The 4,657-nt window shown below is 50.5% G+C and overlaps 1 non-coding gene across 1 annotated transcript; it reads right to left on the reverse strand.

Moving 5' to 3' along the window:
* Positions 1–1,212: 1,212 nt before the first annotated feature.
* LOC129472752 (U7 small nuclear RNA) lies at positions 1,213–1,274 on the reverse strand. The gene has a single exon (XR_008654037.1). It is a non-coding gene; the product is annotated as a U7 small nuclear RNA (small nuclear RNA).
* Between the last annotated feature and the right edge of the window lie 3,383 nt (positions 1,275–4,657).

Below are 4,657 nucleotides of genomic sequence, written 5' to 3' on the forward strand. Positions count from 1 at the left end.
TAGGGGCCTGCAAACCCACAAGCATGGAAATAAGGAAAATCCCAAAGTTCCTTTAAGAGAAATTACAGGCATCTAGGTAGCCCAAGAGGTAATTAAGTAACTCGTTTAACAAGAATAGTAGCTTAAGAATAATAGCCAAGGGACTTAAAGCTCCAGAGATGTTTGTTTTCCCTATAGAAACTAAAGATAACGTCTTAACATATGTCCCTGAGTTGCCTTTCAGAAGCTTGGACCTCCCTGAGGACCCCCACTGAATGGATCAGCTGGCATAGAGATCCCGGATGAGGGAGAAACAAACTAAATTTCAGCTATTGTCCTTTGTTCTAAGTTTCTTTGTGAGGGTCTTCGAGAAAGTCACTCTCTCTAGCAAGTTAACGTTTTTCTACTGACTCCCTATTTTTTTAAATTTTACTTTAAGTTCTGGGATCCATGTACAGAATGTGCAGGTTTGTTACATAGGTATACACGTGCCATGGTGGTTTGCTGCACCCATCAACCCGTCATCTAGGTTTTAAGCCCCACAGGCATTAAGTATTTGTCCTAACGCTCTCCCTCCCCTTGCCTCCCAACCCCCAACAGGCCCCGATGTGTGAAGTTCCCCTTGTCTTTATAGTAGCATGTGTCTTTACAGTAGAATGATTTATAATCCTTTGGGTATTGCTGCTGACGCCCTAATGTTTAAACAAAGCTTCTCTTACTTAACTAATTGCAAATCAGATCTTGGTATCTACCCATGATCTGTGAGCCCCCATTCAAGATGTCCCATCCTTTTAAGCTTATACCAATGTGTAACCTGTGTTTATTGATTTAGGATTTTGCCTGTAGCTTCTGTTTTCCTGAAACTTGCCCCTGCCTTTAAAAACCCTGGCCTGCGAGCCATCCAGAAGGCCAGATCTTGAGCAGTTAGCTGCCTGGTCGTCTTCGCTTAGCGCTCTGCAGTAAACACCCTCCTTTCTACCATGGCAGAAAGCTTGGTGTGGGTATCTGGTTTTTATTGTGCAGGGAGAGTGACCCCCAGTTTGGTTCTATAACACTGCCACTGTGTCTGGCAGATTAGAAATATTAGTTCTTTGAAGGGAAGCCTGCAAAGCAGGGACAAAGGCCGCATTGGCGGTAGAAAGGCATTGCATAAATTCCCAGTCACCAGCTTGGACCCTAGTCCATTCTGTTCTCTTTAATCTTTTTTTTTTGGGAGGGGGGCGAGATGGGGTAAGAAGCTTCCAGTAGAAACCAGAAAACCTGCTAGACAAATTCTAAAAGAGTTCTTAATATTCTCCACTTCTTTCTGCCTTTGTTCTTCAGTTTTCCTGCATCTCTTTTTCTGTCTTTGTCTCTCTGCCTGGTCTCGTCTTCTCTCCCAAGGCTGTCTTAATAACCTCAGGTGCACGGTAGTTTGTCATGCGTCTTGCAGTGGTGCAGCAGGAAACAGCTTGGTGGGACCCCCCTGTCTATCTGAGGGTGAACCATTCACTGCTGTGGCTCTGGGACCAGGTGGGATAGAGTGAGGTGAGTGAGGCACTCTACTGGGGGCAAACATTTTAAAGGCACCAAAAATACTCAGTCGTCAATATTTTAATGCAATATTAAAAAAATAGTTAATGTGAGATTTCCATGGTGAGCAAAATATCAAAAATTTAAATAAGGACAGGATCAGTGCCAGCGCACTGATTTTTTTATTTATTTTATTGCAACCTGAGGGAAAAGGAAAAATCTGTAATATCAATTCTGTCTTTACTTAGGATTTTGATATTTTGTTTATCATGGGTTTTTTGGGGGATTAAATCTGGCACAAGGGCGCTGTAGAGCTGAGCCTCCGTGGGAACTGCCATTCCACAAGGGTAGGATGTGCTTCCGCAAAAGGGCTGGGCCCAGCAAAGACCCACCCATTGCAAGCTACAAGGTGCAGGGGTAGAGGCGGCCCAGATGGAATTCCCATGGGGCTGCGGAGGGGAGAAGGCTGACCCTGAGAATGAGGGCCAGAGAAGAGGGTGAGTGCGGCCCCTCTTCCGGGCTGGAAGCCCTGCTGGACGCCCGCGTGGTGGTCCCCGAGACTCGCTCAGGGCCACGTGGGAGGAGAGGCTGCAGCCCACGCGTGAAGAAACTGGGACGTCGCTTTGCGTAAGTGGACAGTGGTGGTCTCGAGGCGCTCCGGCTGTGGCCCCTTCAGAAGCACCTGCCAAGCCACCTGTGGCTCCGGGCGTCTGGAGAACCACGGCCCAGAAGGAGCCTACTGTTCGGGAGGGTGGGCCTGGGGACACACACCCGTAGTCCCCTCTGGGGGTAGAGACCAGAGCTGTCCTCTCGCACCCACACCCGCACAATCTCCCTCAGCAACTAAACCCTGCGCAGGCACGTCCGCAGGGCTGAGGCTGGCAGCGAATTCCATCTCTCTTTAGGGTCTCTTCTGCCAGGCCTTTCCCTCTGGAGCCCTCTGGGGTAGGGGGGTCAGAGTTCCCAGGACCAAGCCGCTGCTGTGGTTTCCACTGGGGCCTGCTCTCCTTGTACCCCTCTGTCTGCCTCCCACCTCGGCCTGTTCCCTAAGGCTGCTCCCGCGGGACCCTGTTGTCCAGCCCCAGCTCTGTGCTGAAGGGGGCTCAGGCAGCCGCTGTCATGTTTGTGGCCCTACCCAACACTGTGCCCTGGAGGGTCTTCAGAACCTCTTTGTTGGCGCAGAGGAGCCCACACTCACCTGCCTTCACCCAGGATCCCCTTGTCCTGGGAGCACCACCCCACAGACCACTCACTCTTATCCCTCCCTCCAGACCCCCACACAGGGAGGCACAGGAGAGTCCCAGACAAGCCCGGCCATGCCATGGAGGACAGTGCTGCTGTGCCCACTTGGGTGCAGGGGTTTTATTTGGGAGGTGATCCCAAAGGAAGCAGGAGAGAGGAAATGGGGCAGAGGGCAACAGGAAAGGAGGCAAGAACAATATAAGGTAGGACTTTGAGGTCACCACTGTGGGCAATGGGGCCACTTCTAAGGATTGTTCCCTGAAAGGCCAGGCGCCTTCTACCGGGTCCCGTCCACCACTGGTTGGGGTGGGCCCCAGGAGGCATCAAGGACTTGGGGAAGATGCAAGACTTACAGCTGTTCCTGCTCATTCCTTAGGTCTCAGAGCCTCCTCCACCTGGCCGAGACCTGGAGTGCCCACTCTGCACTTAGAGCTTCCTCATGCTGGGTTGTTTCCACACATGAGCACTGGTGGACAGGATCACAGGTCTTCTCTCACCTTCCTCTTGTCTCCACCGTAGCTCATGGTCTGGCACACAGATTGGCCCGCATCAGGCCTGCAGGAACTGCTTTTCAGATAAAAGTGTTAACGCATAGAGGACACTTTTCTTCTCTTTTGCCAACTCTTATTAGTCAGTAGTGGCTACTTGGAGGAATGTGTTAGGTGAGATTCTGAGGCTGGATTCAGGCTTGGCAGAGAAGAATGTCTCTCATGGAGGGCTCTGCTGGTGGCAGCACTCATGTCCCTGCTGACATTTCTCAAAGTTAGACTTTCTCTAAAGGGAGGCAGTTTTTTAGACACTAGAATGTCTTAGGACTTGTCTAAGGAATCAGTGCAGTCTAGTGAACATGCTTGGAATGTGGGTTTTTGTGACAAAGGGAAGAAGCCCCTTACAATGGTGATTGCCTATTAGATTCTAGAAACTGTGCTAGGTTTTTGACATGGTTTCTCATTTAATCTCCACAGCATCCCCAGAAGTTCATGTTATTTCCGTTTTTCTTGATGACTCAGAGATGTTGAGTAAGATGTTACCCAAGATCACACAGTTATGAAGCTGATGTTCTCATCACATCACTATTCCTTGCAGGCAAACCTCTGCAAGCACAAGCACGAGACCAGTCAGCAGTCTGGGGAGTGTACGTGGAGGGTTTACTCTATCGCACCCAATGACATAAACAGAGGCAGAGAGACCCAAACGCTGCAAGCGCCAAGAGAAAAGATAATTCAGGCTCAGCTGGTGATCAGAGAGAGCTTCCTGGAGGAAGCAGAGCATGAGGAGAGCCTAGAAAGGAGAAAAATGGTTGGCATTTGGGTAGCAAGAGAGTAGGGGATAGACATATTGGGAGGGGCACAGCCCTGGTCAGAGGGAGATAGCTCTGGGAATGGACAGGCATGTTGGTGACCAGTGTGGATGGCCTGAAGTTTGGTGGAGGAGCTGAGCCTCAAAGCACAGATGGTTGGGGACCTGTAGAACTGGATTTGGTAGCGAGACAGAGCTGGAGCAGGCACAGAGGCAGTGTGGCGGCTGCAGGGTTTAGAGGCATTCATCAGGGAGTACCACCTGCAGATATGGGATGAAAGGACAGGAGCCTCAGCAAGGGCTCTCGTGAAGGGTGTGGTGGGCTGGGATGTGTTTTCACCCTCACGTAGGTGCCTACCTCCCTGAGCCCTCCTACGTAAGGGAGCTGTGACCTTGCACAGGCCAGATGAACTCCTCTAAAGGCTGATGCTTCCTGAACTGCAAGGGTGGAAGTTACTTTTAGCTCCCTGCATTCATTGTTAACTGAGAAGGATGTTAACCAGGGCTGTTGTTTACATCAGATGATAATAAACCCCATGAGGGAGCCTGCAGGGGAAGTCACCAGCCTGTGGGGGCTCCACGGTGAGCCCAACCTACCACTTTAATTTCGTACTTTTGTGGAGTG

Source organism: Symphalangus syndactylus, chromosome 22 (assembly GCF_028878055.3).
Source record: "Symphalangus syndactylus isolate Jambi chromosome 22, NHGRI_mSymSyn1-v2.1_pri, whole genome shotgun sequence".
Classification (NCBI taxonomy): domain Eukaryota; kingdom Metazoa; phylum Chordata; class Mammalia; order Primates; family Hylobatidae; genus Symphalangus; species Symphalangus syndactylus.